This window comes from Lotus japonicus, chromosome 2 (genome assembly GCF_012489685.1).
Source record: "Lotus japonicus ecotype B-129 chromosome 2, LjGifu_v1.2".
Lineage (NCBI taxonomy): Eukaryota > Viridiplantae > Streptophyta > Magnoliopsida > Fabales > Fabaceae > Lotus > Lotus japonicus.
The window spans coordinates 61,536,403-61,555,199 of record NC_080042.1 but is presented as its reverse complement, the minus strand read 5'-3'; the positions used below and the strand labels follow the sequence as shown (position 1 = coordinate 61,555,199).

Below are 18,797 nucleotides of genomic sequence, written 5' to 3'. Positions count from 1 at the left end.
GAACCATAAGCAACTTTTCCTAGACATAATTAGGATCATCTATTCCACCAAAATAAATAAAGTACATGAGATCAGAGATGGTACACTTTTTTCTCCAGTTCACATGACTAGCACAATACTATTTATAGATTGTAGATACACATGATAATCCTTACAACACTCATAATGAACTCAGTCCCCATACTAAAATTTAGCCAATATACATACATGCCAACACATGATTAAAAACTTGAGTTTAAATTTCCAACACAAAAAAGTCCCAAAAACGTAATTGGAATCCAGGATAGCAAGCCTGATGCCAGGTGTAGGAGATAATTGCGTAGTCATCACGATTCTAAATCCTACATATCTTGACACAGCAAGAAGTAAAATCAGGAGTGGCTTGAACTTCAGATCAGTAACTAAAAAATACTCCAGTTTCTTTCAGTCTTTGGTAATTGAGTGACACTATTAATACCAAAGTTTGCCTTTCTAGAAACAACTTCACAGACTATTATTGAATATGCTGATTTAACATAAATCAGAACTTACAATAGTATTTTATTCTAATTCACAAACTATTGTCATTCAGTTCTTCTAACATAAGCAAATTCTTTGCGACTACTTAAACAACAAATTGAATTAGAAGAGTAGTACCGTGTAATTTTTAAAAGAAGAAAATAATCATGCACCTTTGACCGTGTGGTATTCCTTTTCTCTTGTTAAATTACATGCCAAGTTCCATATGACTGACAATAAATTCATACGCTGTTGCTGACTTGCTGTGGCAATAAGCCATGTTGTTGCAGTGACAACAATGCCATACGTTGTTGCTGCTGCATAAATTGTCTTCGAAACTTCTATATCCACGAATCTATTTTTTTCAGTGGTGGATGGTTGTGATTTTGAACCAATGAGATCATCATCTACTTTTTCAGTGGTGGATGATTGTGATTTCGAACCATTGAGATCATCATCTACTTTTCTCTTGCTATAAGGATCGGTGAATCATGTCCTTCAAGATGCATTTTACTTTGAATACATGGGGAGTTGGGGACTTCCCTTCTTACAAGGATTGGGAGATTGTTCAAAACCTCAAACAACCTTTGCATGGTTCCGTTTAATTTCTAGAAGTCCTTCATCTAGATCATCTTCAGTTCTTACAGTTTGCATCAAAAAGCATTGTATGATACGCTGGCATCCAAGAATGTTAAGTAAAACATTAATAGCCATTCATAATCAAAGTGACTGTAATGGAATCTTTGAAATAGTAATCTTCGAAAGAGGAATCCCCTGGTAAAGAGTTCTTATCCATTGGATTACTAACAAAGCAGGGAGCTACAGCAGGGAACCACTCTGGAATCTTATGGAAATAAAATTTGGTGTTTCCAGCATCATGGAGTTCCTGTAAATGATAAATAAGTCCGACGCTTAGCAACATTAAAAGCTCCACAAAACCTGACTCGGTGACATCCTTACACTCAAGGAAGTAAAGGATTTGTAAATTTCTTGAACTAGACACTCACAAGTTTTAAAATTCTCGGATCCTCCCAGGAACAGCTGTGACAAGTTTAAATGTTTCTTATTACCAAACAACGCGAGACCTATTCAAAAAAATTCATCTGACACGTTGCAGTCAGAGAGATAAAGAGCTTCTACACAACCAAACTCATTTTCTTCACCCATGCTCTGTTTTGGAAAGACAACCACCGCACTGCAAAGCGGTAATCTTAACCAGTTATGCCATTGTGAAAAATGCTACTTGGAAAAATAAGCATTCCACATAGCTCCAGTCATAATTTTCGAAGCCAAGTAAAGTTTCCCTACAACCCATGCTCTGTCATATTTTCCAACTTTCCTAATATTTCTGAAAAACAAAGACTATCACAACATGGAAGTTCGATTCATTCAAGAGAGGTCAGCTTGATGGGTGGAAAAGCATGCCACATTAGAAGCACTCAATTTTAAATTTATCTAGGAAACCAACTGAATTATGAATTCTAGTTAAGCTCCAATAATACTGAAATGAGAATTCTTCTAAATTTGACAAACCAGATACATCAGGTATCTCCGTTAACCACTAACACTAGACAAGATTCAAACTTTCTAAATTCAGAAACTTCAACCAAAAAACATAGAAATAATGAAATGAAACAAATAAACCATATGAATCATCTTGAAGAGAATTTATAAATATATAAGATTGGGGAAAATAGAAATGGAAATATTACACTTGCCTTCTTCAATAAGCCAGCTACTTGAAATGACTCAGCAATTATCAGGTAACTTTCATATGGCAATTTTCTTTGTATTAAAATGAGATGATATATTTTGAAGGATATTTCACCAGTTCGCTGATAACATAAAAACAAAAACAAAAAAACATGTAAGACTTAAATGCGCATATTTAGAGAAATTACATATTATTAAAGGGTAAAAAACAAGTGTAACTTGAGCAAGGTTGAAGATGAAAACCGGACCATTCATATCAGTCTTACTAACATATTGTCTTCTAGAACTCGAAATCCCTGAATTCATGTGTTTCCCAAACTCTTTCGGTGATTCCAGACAATATCTTTACCATTGTTCCTATCATGTAATGTCATGTTACCATCACAACTAATCTTTGACAAATTATTCATCCGACAAGCCTCTACATGTTGTCACTATAATGAGCATGAAGTATATCCTCAACCTCTGCCAATTCATATCCTTAGAAGAAACAAGCTACGTCAAGAAAACATTTAGCTCCTCTTCCTCCAAAGCATCAAAGCTTACTCATATTTTTTCCCACTTTTTCTAGACAAGTTGAAATCTATTACTTCCAAAACCAATGGAAGAGCACAAGCACAAGTTGCCGCATTCAAAATCGTTTCTTCCTTATTTAAGGTGCATTGACTCACATTCGGTCGAACCACTAATTCTGCTACCTGAACCAAACCAATCGGATCCTCCAACCATAACTCTACCTGAACCAAACCAATCGGATCCTCCAACCATAGCTTGCAGCACACCAGTTGTCAACCTCATCAAGAATCAAAAGAACCTTAGGCCATATTCAATCCTGCCAAATCAAATGAGTTTGTGTGAACATCATCACATCAAAATAAACAATATATCAATGTTTTAACCTTAAATACTAAGATAAATGTAAAATTGCACAAACAAAATATAAAAGCTAAAAAAGCAAAATCATGGACCTGGTGGCTCTTGTCAATATAAACTATCTTCTACACCAAAAATTAATACATTGGTGGCTAAATTACCAAATATTCAACAGAAAACTATTATCATATAGTTGGATCCGATTTTGACTACCCTCTCCTAATCAATCATATTTTTCGATGCTCACCCAAAATATTAACAGCCACAGTCAATTGGATGCAACAATGAATAAACTTTACCTAGCTCCAAATCGTATACCAACCACGAATCTGGTCGTATTTTGGCGGCATGTGTCCAAGTGGGTAACTACTGAACTACTGCGGGTATCGGTGCCTCTGAAGCTGAGGAACTCAGAGAAGGTGAAGGAAACTGGGGAAGATGGTGGTGGCAGATCCATGAGAAGAAAGGGTGAGAATTAGAAAGTAGTGTGTATAGTCGAAATTCACACCAGAATGGAAAGTGATATTGTGATGCCACTTTGCGATGAGATGGCACCACATACTCCGAATCGAACAAGTTTTTTTCTTGTTACATGATAGAGTAGAACAAAGATTCGGATTGAGACAACCTGAGTCGATCATCATCACTGCCCCAGATTGAGCCGTGTACTTGCTGTGCGCAGGGGCGGATTTACCGCCCGGCTAGCTTGGGCAATTGCCCTAGCTCTGGGAAAAAAATTTGTTTTTTTCTATGGACCAGGTCAGATTTTGGGGGGACCGGGGAAAAAATGAAGAGAAAATGGACTTGGGAGTAAGCTTCTTTGACTTGATTGCTCGACCAACTCCCGTCGTCTGAGTAACTCTCAGAAATACATGATCTCCTTCTTCGAACTCCAGAGTTCTGCGCCTCTGATCTGCATAACTCTTCTGTCTACTCTGAGAAGTCCTCATCTTCTCTCTGATCTTCTCAGTGGTCTGTTGCAGAAGTTCTGGTCCTACCAACAGATTTTCTCCGTTTTGGTACCAACACAAAGGTGTTCTACACTTGCGGCCATACAAAGCCTCATACGGTGTCATACCAATGCTCGTATGAAAACTGTTGTTGTATGTGAACTCAATCAATGGCAATAAGGTATCCCAACTGCCCTTGTTGTCCAGAACGCACGCGCGTAGCTAATCCTCCAACGACTGAATAGTTCTCTCAGTCTGTCCATCAGTCTGAGGATGATAAGCAGAACTTAGTCTCAGCCTTGTTCCCAAAGCTTCTTGAAGAGCTCCCCAAAAATGTGATGTAAACTTCGGGTCTCGATCGGATACAATACTTGTCGGTACTCCGTGAAGTCGTACAATCTCCGCTATATATAACTCTGATAGTTTCTCCACGTTGTACGTAGTCCTCACCGGTACGAAATGAGCCGACTTAGTCAGTCGATCCACGATTACCCAAATAGAATCGTATCCCTTCTGAGTTCTTGGCAAAGCCACGACGAAATCCATCGATATGCTATCCCATTTCCATTCTGGCACATCCAAGCTTTGTAGCATACCTGAAGACTTCTGATGCTCCACCTTCGCCTTCTGACATGTCAGACATGCAGCTACATACTCAGCCACTTGTCTTTTCATTCCTGGCCACCAAAAATTCACCTTCAAGTCCTGATACATCTTCTTCATTCCAGGGTGGATACTTAACTTGCTCTTGTGACCTTCATCCATAATCAATCTTCTCAGGTCAGGGTTGTTAGGCACACAAACCCTATCCTTGCACCGTAGGATATTGTCACTTCCTACCTTGAATTCTGGGTCCTTACCTTGACTTACCAAATTTCTTTTCCCGAGCAGAAACTCATCTTGTAACTGTTGGTCTCGGATTTCTTCCATCAATCCATTTGTGATTCTGATCATTCCGAACTTCAGTTCCCCTTCGGACAATCTCACATCCAAGCTCAAATCTCTAAATTGTTCCAGCAGTTGCAGCTCCTTCACCATCATCGACGAGATGTGCATCTTCCTGCTCAAGGCATCAGCAACTACGTTCGCCTTTCCAGGATGATATTGCAGAGTGAACTCGTAATCTTTGAGAAATTCCATCCACCGGCGCTGCCTCATGTTCAGCTCCTTCTGCTCAAACAAGTACTTCAAGCTCTTATGATCACTGAATATGGTGAAATTGCATCCATATAAGTGATGTCTCCAAATCTTCAGCGCAAATACGATTGCAGCTAGTTCCAAGTCATGAGTCGGATAATTCTTCTCATGCACCTTCAGTTGTCTTGAAGCATAAGCAACCACCTTCCGATGTTGCATCAGCACACATCCCAAACCTTGATGCGAAGCATCACAGTATACCTCATAAGGTTCCTCCGGTTGCGGTAAGACGAGTACAGGTGACGTCGTCAACCGTTCCTTCATCGTCTGAAAACTAGTTTCGCACGCTTCAGTCCATGCAAAAGGTTGGTCCTTCCTCGTCAGTTGAGTCAAAGGTCCAACTATCTTCGCGAAGTTCTCGATGAAACGACGATAGTATCCCGCCAAACCGACAAGACTTCTGATCTCCGTCACTGTCTTCGGCCGTTCCCACGACAATACGGTCTCTACCTTTGCTGGATCCACAGCTATCCCCTCCTTAGAGATCACATGGCCTAAGAATTTTACCTCTTTGAGCCAAAATTCGCACTTAGAAGGATTGGCATACAACTCCTTCTCCCTCAGCACTTGTAAAACTTGTCGCAAGTGCTCCTCATGGTCTTCAGCATTCTTTGAGTAGATCAGAATGTCGTCGATAAACACCACGACGAATCGATCCAGGAATGTATGGAAAGTCATATTCATGTAAGCCATGAATATTGCCGGCGCATTTGTCACCCCAAATGGCATCACCAAGTACTCATAGTGTCCATAACGGGTTCTGAATGCCGTCTTCTGAATATCCTCGGTCTTGACTCTGATTTGATGATAACCCGACTTCAGGTCGATCTTCGAGAATATTGTAGCTCCTCGCAGTTGATCCATCAAATCATCAATCCTAGGTAACGGATACCTATTCTTGACGGTTACTTTGTTCAGTTGTCGGTAGTCGACACATAATCTCGACTTCCCGTCCTTTTTCTTCACCAATAATACTGGCGCTCCTCAAGGTGAAACGCTTGGTCGTATGAATCCCTCCGACAGAAGATCTTCGAGTTGGGACTTCAATTCCACTAGCTCCGCAGGTGCCATACGATATGGTGCAATCGAAATCGGCCCTGTTCCCGGTACGATGTCTATAGCAAACTCAATGTCGCGTACAGGCGGCAATCCAGGTACATCGCCAGGAAAAACATCTGCGAACTCTTTCACCACTGGAATACTATCAACTCCCGGATTCCCTTTACTCTCCAAGCTCAGCAGAACGGAATACTCTTGAGATCCCTCGTTCAAAGAGACGCCAATGTGATTGGCAGATAGATACTCAGAAAGATCCGAATCAGGAAATACCACTCTCTTTCGGTTGCAGTCCAAAAGACAATGATAGCGGGACAACCAATCCATTCCTAGGATAATATCTAGGTTCTTAAGAGTTAGGCATACTAGGTTAGCATGGTACTAGGATAACATCCTATGCTTAGTCAAAGAAACAGTTAGTACTCATGACAAGATAGCATCTAGCATACTATGCAATATGATTAAGCAATAACTTCAATCAATTTTTTAAGCGAAAAATCGCTTGCAGACAATCAATTTTCACTCTTTGCAGAGTCACACAACCTAGCACAGAAGACCTATTCCCCAACAACTCCCGAAAGACTCGACCGTGCTCTGATACCACAATGTAACACCCCGATTTCGGTGGCGTCACTTTAGTAACCAAAATAAACTTAATGCGGAAAAACGTGAATATATTTTTTTTTTGATAATAACTAAGACAAGACTGAATTAAATAAAACCCAAAAGCGAAAAGCAATAGAATTAATATACAATATATAAACAGCCCCCGCTGTAAGTAACAACCTCGTCACGAGTAACCTCCAGTGACGGAAAGAAAAGTGCGACGCCCGTAGGCAATATATACAAACCAAATGAAAAGGGTGAAGTGCCCGCAACACCATCCCTCAAAACTGAAAATCAGCTGACCCAATGGCCTGAAAATAAGACCTCCTAAGTCCAACCAACTCTCTGTGATTCCCGTAAGGAAACCACACAAAAAGCTATAGGCGGATCTACCCTGTCCCCTAAGTAACAAATGAAGCAAGACTGTCAGAGCTAAAGCTCTACTCCTACACTAATCCTAACTCGAGGAGCTCATACCAACACTCAAAACTATGTGCTAGCATGATCGTCGTCTGAATCAGAATCCAGAACGACCAAGTCTACTAACCCTATCCGTCCTCCCCTCGCAACCGCAGTGCGCTCCGATGCTGGACTCACGGGCTTAGGGCCCGAACCCTGATCATCAATGATCGCAACAGAGGGTGCACTAGACCCTGCCGAAGGCACTCCCACTGGAATCTCCTCTGAGGGATCCTCCTCCTCTGAAGATGACGGTGGCGGCGGTGCTCCTCCGAATCCTGGTCCGCAGTGAACGCCCGGTGGCAAGTTGAAGCTGATAGAGCATCGCCTCAACACTCCTGACCTCAAGAGTCCTCCACTGTCCACGTGATCCTCCATGATACGCCCCGAATACGTCGCTCGGTGGCTCGCGGGGTCAACCACCCACGACCCGGGGTCGTCCTGATCGATCATCTCATACCTAATCCCCCCCGAAGGGTGGACCATGGTGTACCAGTCCGCAATATTCATCTGACAAAAGGCGTTGTCCGCCAAAACACACACAGAAGACGCGAGGGTCAACTCTAAAGAACTATGTAGATAATAAACCCAATAGGTACAATTAATAGATAGCCACTTAGGCTTATAACTAGAGATATCATTCCTAGGGTTGCATGTTCCACAAAATCATAACGACAATAATAACAATTAGCATGTTCCAAGTAAGTTTATCAAATAGCAACCACACTCATCAACTAAGTCAGTATGCATGTTGCGTGATATGTATGCAGGTTAACCCAGTCAACCAATATGCAATCCGGAACGGATGGACATCATCGGATCAGCCCTTCACCAGCCACGGTGGTGCCATTTCGGCCCGTGATGTCTCTTACTCCAACAGGGGTAGTCAGATCAGCAGTAAACCCGTAGGTCTGCCATTTCGGTCTGCTACAAGAGACGTCTACAAACGCTCTTTCACGGCATTCCGGGTCTTATGACCATTTTGGAAACCGACGAGGTCCAGAGTACGTCCTGTGTTAATACCTCATTAATGTTGCATGTATGCAAAATGATTAGTCAAACAACGTCTCCGTCCTCACTCGACACGTCGCCACGTGTTCTAGGGAAGTTAAAGTCTCTAAAAGCTTACCCTAAGGTAAAGTCGATTCTGCGACCAAAAGACACACTTCACGACAACACATAGCTGCTCCAACAGCACAAGAGTATCACATACTCGGGAACTATCAATTCCCCGGACTTATCCCCAGGATAGTCCAACAACATAGCTGCTCCAACAGCACAACAACCAACGCTGCTCCAACAGCACGACATCAAACGCTGCTCCAACAGCACAACAACGACATACTCAACACTTGGATCCGACGACACTCCTCGTTTTCCAGAATTAAGATTTCACTTCCAATGCCTTCCTTCGAGGTTGTTATCATTACTTAAAGATTTAGAGGTTATTTAAGGTCTTATGAATTTTCTTTATAAAATAGATTCCATTTTGTCTTATCGCAAGTCTTATACATTTGCAGGATCTACCAATCCCAAGTCGCTTCCAGAGGATGTCTCGATCCACTAAACAAAATCAAGGCCCGAACCTCGTTCGTCCTATCAAACTTTCTCAAAACTCTCAAAATAAAATCGGCATGACCTGCCCGCTATTCTCACCATTCAGAATCTCAGATTTCCAGTGTAAAGCATATTTAAATCATCACAATCAACAACATGTCATATATCGATAAATCGCATCATAAACACTTAGCACTTAGCATATAAAGCATGCACCACACATCCTAGATTACCCACATAACACATAGCATGTAAGTCAATCTTCAAAAAACATTCAGTAGATGAATCATCTACATTGTCAGCCGAAGCCTCAGAAAACATTTTCAATCACACACAATCTCAGTGCATAAACAGTAGACAATGTCGAAACATCGACCCTAAGCATTAACTAGAGATTCAGTGAGAAGCCCTCACCTGAAAGTTCTCCAGAATGATCAACTAGTGCTTCCTCGCACTCAAAGTGTTGGTCCTCAGAGAAATCCTCAAAAGTACCTTTACAATGAAATCACAGAATACTATAAGAATCTATCGGAAACTAAGTTATCGATACTTACTAAGGTTACTCGAAGTAATCTATACTCTAAGGTACGATAATCTAGCGCGAAAGGACAAGTTTTCGGAAAAGGAAATTTCTTCCTCCCCCTCTAATAGGCTCGGCCACTTTTCACAATTAAGGGGCTCGATTTTTCTTCGATCAAACTTGGTTCCTATGCTTTCATAAGCCGTAACTAAGGGTATTCTGAACTCGGAAAAATTATCGGATCAAAAACTGTCGCAAGGGTATTTTGGTCATGATTTTTAACTTAGGATTTTCAAAACTGAAATCCCAAAAATAAAATTTTGCAGGGACGTCACCAACGACGTTTATGACAACTAATCCTACTAACACTAAGCTAAGGCGATAGTTTTCAGCCTAAAGGTTGAAACTTTACTCAAAAACTACATAAATGGGTATTTTAGGCTAGAATTGATTCCGGCGGAATTCCGGCGACATAACGGAAAATCTATCCCGGCAGAAGAGATCTTGGGCACATATAGAAGAGGTTTAGAATCAGAAATGAAAGATTCAGGATAGTTTTGCAAAAACCCATAAACTATCCACTCAGAAAACTCTACAGAAAAGCTATGGAAAAAGCGATCGGAGGTAAGGATTAGCGACTATACCTCGAAGCCTTGAAGCAGCAACTGATTGATCGACGATCAAGCAAGGTTTGAACAAAAACTCTTCTTCCTTCTTCCTTGTTCTTGGCCGCGGGTTTGAAGAGAGAAAATGGAGGAGGATTTGAGTTTTTCTTCCTTTCTTTGCTATATATAGAAGGTGGAAATTCGCGGGAAAATGAATGTTTCGCGAATCTGATTTTTACGGCGTCATTCTCCGTGAATTAATGGATATGTTTTGGCAAAAGAATTCCAAAACTATAAAGAGGTCTCCTTGTATTTTTGGCAACTAATGCATAGTCGGTATAAAACTATTTTGCCCGATAAGTTGCTTTTTGCATCGAATGTCGGAATAGAAAACTTCCTTCGGAAGAAAGATTGAAATCATCAAGAGAAATGGGTGTACGCGTGTAAAATATTCATTGGAAGCTCTGAATAGATAAAGTCCCCATAGTCGGGTGATTCTAGGGTTTTGAAATACCGGGGATTCGGTTTCGGCAAACTTCCGATGATTGGAATCGGACGTTCGTAGATCCTAGAGTTTCGCCTCGAAACGATTGTGATGTATGGAAAAAGAGAAGTTCTAACATTTCTCTGAAGATTTTTGGAATTAACTGCCATCGTGCCTAAAAGTGAAAATTAGCTATATACTAGGGTTTCTGACCTAGGTTTAAGCGTGTAACGATCGTGCTATAACTTTTATCGATCATAATGCAATCCTTGAACTTTTCCTGAACTTTCTCCTTCATAAATATATTTCATTTAATAAACTTTCGTTCAGGTTTCCCTTCACATTACATCAATCCTAATCGTGAATAAGAAGTTTATTCACTTAGCATGAACTTAAAAACTCGGGCCTTACACTACTAACCTGCCCCATTCTTATCACATTTTTAACTTTTTGATCAGATTTAATATTAATAAAAAGGTGATAATATTGGTTCAAACTTTTTCCAAGTATGTAATTTTTAATGTGATAAGACTTTTTATGTGTTTGGGTTGAGTGTTTAATTGAGAATGAGACATATTTGTCATTACAACAAGTTATGTACGCCACAACACCGCAATGCCCGCAACAGCAGCGCCTGCAACCGTGACCGCAACTCAAAACCTTAGGTTAGACGTCAGTTGTGGACAATTAGGCTTAGGTTTAACCTTGCCCAGGCTCTACATAAATAATGGCTCCGCCACTGGCTGTGCGGCTCTAGAATGTGTTTTTTTTTTCTCATCTGTTCTACAAGTTGAAGACTTGAAGCATCACTATATAGATCCAATCCAGCAAGGGATAACCAAATTAGGTTATACCCGGCAAGTATCACCTTAAGGTGTATTTATACATTAAGTTGTAACAAACCGAAGGGAATCATGTGAAGATATGATAATGATCTCTGTGTATATAACAATGCGGACGAACTAATCTCAATTTCATAGCGGAAGTAAGGTCCTAGCCGCCTAGTGTATATTAGTCAAAAATGTCATTTCTCAATGTACAAACTTTCCTTTCTATAGGGTAATTGAAATCCTAAGTTAACCCTATTAGACTATTGGGCCTCATAATGTCTGGCCCAAAAGTTCGTACAAGATTTATGTCTGCCCATAGGCGAGTATTTCCTAAGTCCATAAATGTATGTCCTAATTAGTCCGCTTCTTGCGTGCCTCTCGCCCCTGATCCATGTGGCATTCTCAATGAGCATCTACTCCTCCAAGGCGAGACTTATCGCTGACTTCAAGGCTCGCCAAGTTGACGATCTGTAATAGTAGATATTACATTAATTATGAAACTTTGTTTTTATCCACGTAGGTAGTGTAACACCCCACTTTTCGTTATTAGGTTATTTATTATTTTATCTTAATTATTATTATGGTATATGGTATTTTGATAATTTATGCGATTTAATTAGATGATTATGTGATTTAATTAGATGATAAGGTCATTAAGTGATTTTATTAGATAATTAAGTTATTATGTGATATAGATAAATAAGGGTTTTAGGTTTTAAGTGAGTAGTTGGGAGTGGGACCCATTGTAAGATTATTTAAGGGTTATGAGAGAATTAAAAAGAGAGAAATCAGAAAATTAGGATTAGAGAAGCAGCAGAACAGAGAAACACGTGAAAGGTGAAGGAGAGGAGAAAAGGTGGAGAAAACCTAGAATTTGATCTTTAAGAAGAAAAGGGTCAAGGAGGCTTTGTACCGGTGTCATAGAAGGTAAGTGTTTGAATTTACCTTGTATAATTGTAGTATAACAGAGGTTGAGTTTAACATGAAGGAACCCCCAACTTCTTTGAAAATTCAGAACTGAGATACTGTGTTGAGTGTTAACATGTGGTGAGCAAAATTGATTTTGAGCGAAATTGAGGTTCTAGGGAAAATTGGGTTCTGTTCTACCCGCAGACACCCTAGCAGCCTGTGTTGTAGAGAGCATAACTCTCTCTACATAATTTCAAATTAAGTGAAACCAATTTTGTATGAAATCTAACTCATAGGGTTATGTTGGGTAATATTTTCATAATTTTTCGATTTCTGGTTCAATACCAGAATCATCTGCAAGTTCATTCTGTTTCTTCCCGCAGACACCCTAGCAGCCTGTGTTGTAGAGAGCATAACGGTCTCTAAAGAATTCCGAATTGAGTGAAACTAATTTTGTATGAAAGCTAACTCATAGGTTTATATTGGGTAATATTTTCATAATTTTTGGATTGCTGGTTCAATACCAGAATTATCTGCAAGTTCACTCTGTTTCTGCTCACAGACACCCTAACAGCCTGTGCTGTAGAGAGCATAACTCTCTCTACAGAATTCCAAATTGGGTGAAACCAATTTTATATGAAAGCTAACGTATAAGGCTATGTTTGGTAAAATTTGCATAATTTTTGGACTGCTCATTTAGTACCAGGATTATATGCAAGTTTGCTATGTTTCTGCTTATTTCTGGGATTGATTCTGAAACTGATTCTGGTAATTGATGTGAAACATTTGATGATTTTGTGTTGCTAGTATGTTGGTGGAATATTGAATGATTTGATAATTATATTGAAGTGTTATTTTGGTGTGATTTCCGTTATGGAATTTGGTGAGAAAATATGTTATATATTTGGGGCTGGAGTGGTCTCAAATTGCATGTTTTAATTTATGAGTTTTTGCACGAAATACACTTCATTTAGTCAAGAGGCAACGTGTCGGTTTTCATCGGAGGTTTGTCCCAGAATTGGAGTGGTTAAGGAAGTCTGGAGTGGACTTCATTGGTGGTTAACTGTCTGGAGTGGACGCGGTGATACCGCTAAGGTTAACAATTGGTACCACATGCATACATTAGAGTCTCACACACTAAGTTTCACGTTTTCAGTGATTTTATGTGTTTGGTGATTTGTTGGTGAATTTTTTTGTTGTTGTGGTAAAGTCGAATTATTATTCTTCTTAAAGCTTATAATTTTCCGAAATATTAATAAGAATTGTGAAACTGTCTTGAGAGAAAATATTATAATCACTAAGATTTTAAAGAAAAGTTCAAGAGTTTATAAAGCAGAATCTAAATTGTTTACTTGCTCTTTGTTATGCTATATTTTATACAATGTAAGTTCTTACCCTTCTGCTGGAATGATGTTCTATGCGACATCGCTCAGGTACTGGAGGTAGAGATGTGGCTCATGAGGAGTAGCTTCGGAGAATCTTAGTTTATGTTATTATTATTATTATTATTAATATTATTATTATTATTATTATTATAATAAAATAAGTGTCTTGCTCTGTAATGTAACACTGGGTAGATACTTTACGTTACTTTTACATTTCGGTTGAGAGGATTTTATAACCTCTCCTTATGGAAGTTGTTGAATAATTTTCTAAATTATGGCGATGTTGTACTGTTGATGGTCGAAGTGCTTATGAAATTCTGTTCTGAGTATGATGAATTTTTATTGGAATATCATGGAAGATAAACCTATTTAAATAAGTGATTTTATGCATCTTAGGATTATCTGGCTGGTTTAGAAATTTTATTGGCAGAAATAATTCATTCTTTGGAAAGCATATGAACTTATAAATTTTCAAACACAATCAGTGTTAATTTTAATGAGTTTTCGTGAAGAAGTGTAATACTCCCTTGATATGTTTTTAAACTCTGATAAACGTTTTTAAATAAAACAATGGGAAAAAGGGGGTGTTACAGGTAGGATACACATATTATTTTATTTCGCAAAAATTGCCCTTAGTTCGAGTATTTGAGGCATCATGATGCTTGAAATGTCATGATTCGAAATAGTTTATGCTTGGTCTACCCCTTGCGGTACACTTGTGGTCCGAGATGAGCTTAAAAGCTTCAAGGTATGCGTCCGGGATTAAATTGTTAGAGGGACACGACGGAACATGTGACTCTTCACAGTCTAAAGACTCATGAGGGAGTTGGAAGTTCACCATCCACATTGGGCATAGAGCATAAACGATTTGGACATCACCCACATACATTCACCACAAAACTTTAACGCAATGAGCAAGTGGGTCTTTCCACTTATAAAGTCTTCAACACTTGCTTATTCATCTGATGTGACTTCCTTATTTACACTTGTTACTTCAACACTCCCCCTTAAAGTATAAATTGACTTTTCATCTTTTCTATTTTCTAACTGACTTCATCATTTTTTCCTTCTCTTTTCTTTTTTCCTTTTTCTTTCTTCTTATATATTTCTTCTTTTTTTTTTTCATTCCTTTTAGGGGTTTATTCACTTTCTTTCTTTTTTTTTTCTTTTTCTTTTTACTCCCCTAAAGCGCCTCACTTCACACATTCCTGTATTGACCATTGCAATTCAACATCAATAGGCTACCTAAGACTTTCAAGACTTTTAACTTGGCACATTACACAAATTCTCTTAGATAACTGTGTCCTCGATACAAGCAGCCGTCATAGCACATGGTCACATCATCGACTTTACTCGCCAAGGTCGCACAATCAATATTTTACTACGGACCATCAGCTCTAATACCATTATTAGAGTGGCACAGCGGAACACAAGACTCTTCATATTCTAATGGCTCATGAAGGAGTTGTGAGTTCATTATGCACATTGGGCATTATTTGGACATCGTCCACATACATTCAGTACAATACCTTAAGGCATTAGGTATGTTCTATCCAAGAACATAGAGATGAGGTACGGTACCCATAGTGAGAGGATCGTGATGTGAGAATCTAGAGGGAATGAGCGCGTAACCGCTTAGAGAGAGAAAATAACTGAATTTCAAGTCTTTTATTTCTCAAATGAGCTAAGAGTCCCTTACTGTAACCGCTCCCTATTTATAGATTCGAGAGTTGGGCTTGGCGCCCTTAACTTCTCCTAATGGGCCAGTTAGGCCTCCCGGGAGAAGGCCCAACTCCCTGGCTCGCATGTCGCCCCAGGCTGGTGCGCCTGGGCGAGGGACCCCAGGGTCTCGCCAGCCCATAAGACATCGAGCTCGAAGCATGAGAGCTGAGTGTAAGACCCAAGATTTTAGAATTAAATAAATAATTAATTTTCAACTCACGCATAGGATTATGTGTAAGCGTGAGGGGAACTTGACTTGTGTTTAATGTTTGGATTAGCGTTATGAAGAAGAAAGTTCAGGAAATGGTTAAGAATAGTTCTATAGTCGCTATAGGTTATAGCACGAGCTTATTCACTTATGCCTTAGGGCAAAAACGTTAGTAAAGGGCTAATATACTCTTAAAGCACTGTAGAAACGATATTCAAAAATATTCAGAGGAGTATAAGAATTTCTCTTATTCCTTTCCACGACAAGTGTTTCGACACGAAACCTTGGAATGTACGAATGATCGATTTCGATTCTCGGAAGTTTGCCGAAACTGAATCCTTGATAGCTCAAGAACCTTAAAGTAAATTGTTGATGAAGACTTTTTCTATTCGGAGCCTCAAATGAAGATTCCACGCGCATACACCCATTTCTTTCGATGTTTCCAATCTTTCTTCAGAAGGAAGTTTTCTCATCCGACATCAACTGCAAAAAGTAACTTTTCAGGTTAAATCGATTAACACCATTAGTGAATCGTTTGCTTAAATTCTGAGAAACCTGTTTCGAGTTCTGAAATTCTGTCGCCGGATTCTATCTTATAATTCACAGAGGAATGTGCAGGAAAAATCAGAATCGCGAAATATTCATTTTCCCGCGTTTTCCATTTTCTATAAATAGCTTGAAAAATAAAAAAAATATCATCACCACCAACACACGCACACGGCCGAGAGCAAGGAGGAAGAGGGGGGAGAAGTGATTTTTGCCGATTCTTGTCTGATCGTCGCTCTGTTCGTTGCTACGCGTAGGCCTCGAGGTACTGATGCTTTTCCTTACCTCTGATCGTAAATTCTGTCGCTTTTCTCTATGTCTTTCTGTGCTCAAAGTTTTGAGTTTTTTGTAAAACTATCCAAATAACTTGATTTCTCTGTCTAAACTTATCATGCCCAAGAGCATGTTTAGCGGATTACATTTCGCCGAATCTCGTCGAATCGCCGCAGAACTTTGATTCTGCTCAAAAACTCATTTTTATGCTGAGGTTTCCCTTTTTGAATCAAAAACTCTCGACTGAGCTTAGCGTCAGTAGGATTAGTTGTCATAAACGTCGTGGGTATCGACCTCATCCAATTTATTTTTCGAAATTCCGATTTTGAGTTTCCGAGCTAAAAATCTTAACCAAAATACCCCTGTTCTAGTTTTCGTTCCGATAATTTTTCGGAGAGTTTCCCTGGCCTAGATATCGCCTAAGAATACCTAGGAATTGATTTAGATCGAAGAAAAAGTTCGGAAACCCTATTTTCTAAAGTGGCCGAAACCTGTTTGTTAGGGTACCGTGTCTAGAAATAATTTTTGGGTCTCTATGACCTGAGCTATAGCGTAGCTCTTTCGATTGTCGAAATTTTGGCTTTGGTTTCGTGTCATTCCGAGTTCTGTAGCTCAAGTTATGCGCGTTTTAGCAAACAAAGTTCTGTTGTCAATTTGTGCCTAAATAGGAACTCTGAAGCTTTAAAAGCTTTCTTTCTGGTTTCGATTAGTGTTATTAGAATGATTACTTCTAGTAGGTCTTGTGTTGATGATTGTGTTTCCTTGTTCTAGGTTCGCAATTTCCATGCACAACTTCTACTCACGAAGGTAAGGGTAACTCAGTTTTAGAGTGTCCTTGAGTCTTGCATGTATTTATCGCACTGCCTGCGTTTGAGAAGAAGATGTTTATATTGATTGGCAGATGATTATGATTATTATGTTGAACTGGGAAAATGTTTTCTGGAGGCTTCGGCCGAGTGAACTTATTGAGACGTGTGTCTCCGTTTTCTGAGATGCTTCGGTCGTTTACTGGTTTCTGTCATTACTGCTTTCTAGTGGATTGGACATGGTTATGTTTTACAGCACTGAATTATTATTTCATCGCTCAGTAGAGCTTGATGTGTTTGTGTGAATGTTGTGATTATGAATAACATGTGGTTAATCTGAATTGACTATTGGATTGGGAGTTGTTGTCTGACTTGGCATATAAGGCTTAAGGTGAAAGTGGCGATGAGGAGGTGTGGTTCTATAATTGTCCCGTCTTGTGAGACGCTATAAGTGGCGGTCAGGAGGTGTGGTCCTATCATTGTCCCGTCCATTGTGACGCTAAGTGACGATCAGGAGGTGTGGTCCTATGATTGTCCCGTCCATTATGACGCTAAATGGCTATCAGGAGGTGTGGTCCTATGATTGTCCCGTCTTGTGAGACGCTATAAGTGGCGATCAGGAGGTGTGGTCCTATGATTGTCCCGTCTTGTGAGACGTTATAAGAGGCGATGATGAGGTGTGGACCTATCATTGTCCCGTCTTGAGAGACGATATTGATCGATCCATTTTGATAGCAACATATAGTTGCATTCTAGAGCACTAACATTTGATCTTGTCGATATCTGATATGACTTGTTGAGGTTATTGTTATATGTTTTAAATCTATGTTATTACGTTGTTGATATCTGATTAAGTTTAAGTTGTTGGTATTTGATTTGATGTAATATGGTTGAGGTTCTTGATATCTGATTTGATTTCATGTTGTTGAATATATGTCGTCATCTATCTTGAAATAAGTTGCTAGTTTATGTGCCATGAAATGCACTTAAATCTGAATAACATGCTTTTCCCTTTTATACGTGGTAATTGCATGGAGTTAACCCTTTCTATTTGCTACTTGTTGTTTGGGCGCTTAACGCTATTAGGCGATGGAGATCCTTCCGCCGAAGCTTAGCTGCTCGAGTTGGAGATCGGGTTGTAGGCGGTGGAGTAGAGGTGTAAGAAGCAGCTTTGCTTATCTTATTGTGGACTATGTTTGAGTCTCCTTTTCTATATGAGAACTTTGTTATTAAAGCCTTGCTTCCGCCACTGTTAAAGTGCGCATGTTTATTCTGAACCTTACTTATGGTATTATAAACTATTATTACTGTATATCGGGAAACAGGTTATTTAAATAAAGTTATGATGTGTTTCCAACCCTATGGTATTTAGTCGTTTTCAAAAAAAAATACCCTTGGATTTTAGGGATTGCAGAATAGTCCTTAGACTTTGTTAGGTTACTTAATGTGATTCCTCAGTTGAGAAATTGGGGCGTTACACTGAGTGTGTCTTTTAAGGAAAAACACAAGGCGACAATCATGAATATGCTACCTAAAGCCGGAGTCTAATGACTCAAAACAATTGCCATCATGGCTTGATAACTAGAGCCTAGGACTAATT

At 39.4% G+C, this 18,797-nt stretch overlaps 1 long non-coding RNA gene across 1 annotated transcript; it reads right to left on the bottom strand.

Annotated features, from left to right (window-relative positions):
• Window positions 1-128: 128 nt before the first annotated feature.
• LOC130738690 (uncharacterized) lies at window positions 129-3,864 on the bottom strand. Its single transcript, XR_009019526.1, has 3 exons — window positions 3,384-3,864; window positions 1,506-3,043; window positions 129-1,384 (listed from the first exon to the last, which is right to left on the bottom strand). It is a non-coding gene; the product is annotated as an uncharacterized LOC130738690 (long non-coding RNA).
• Window positions 3,865-18,797: the final 14,933 nt, after the last annotated feature.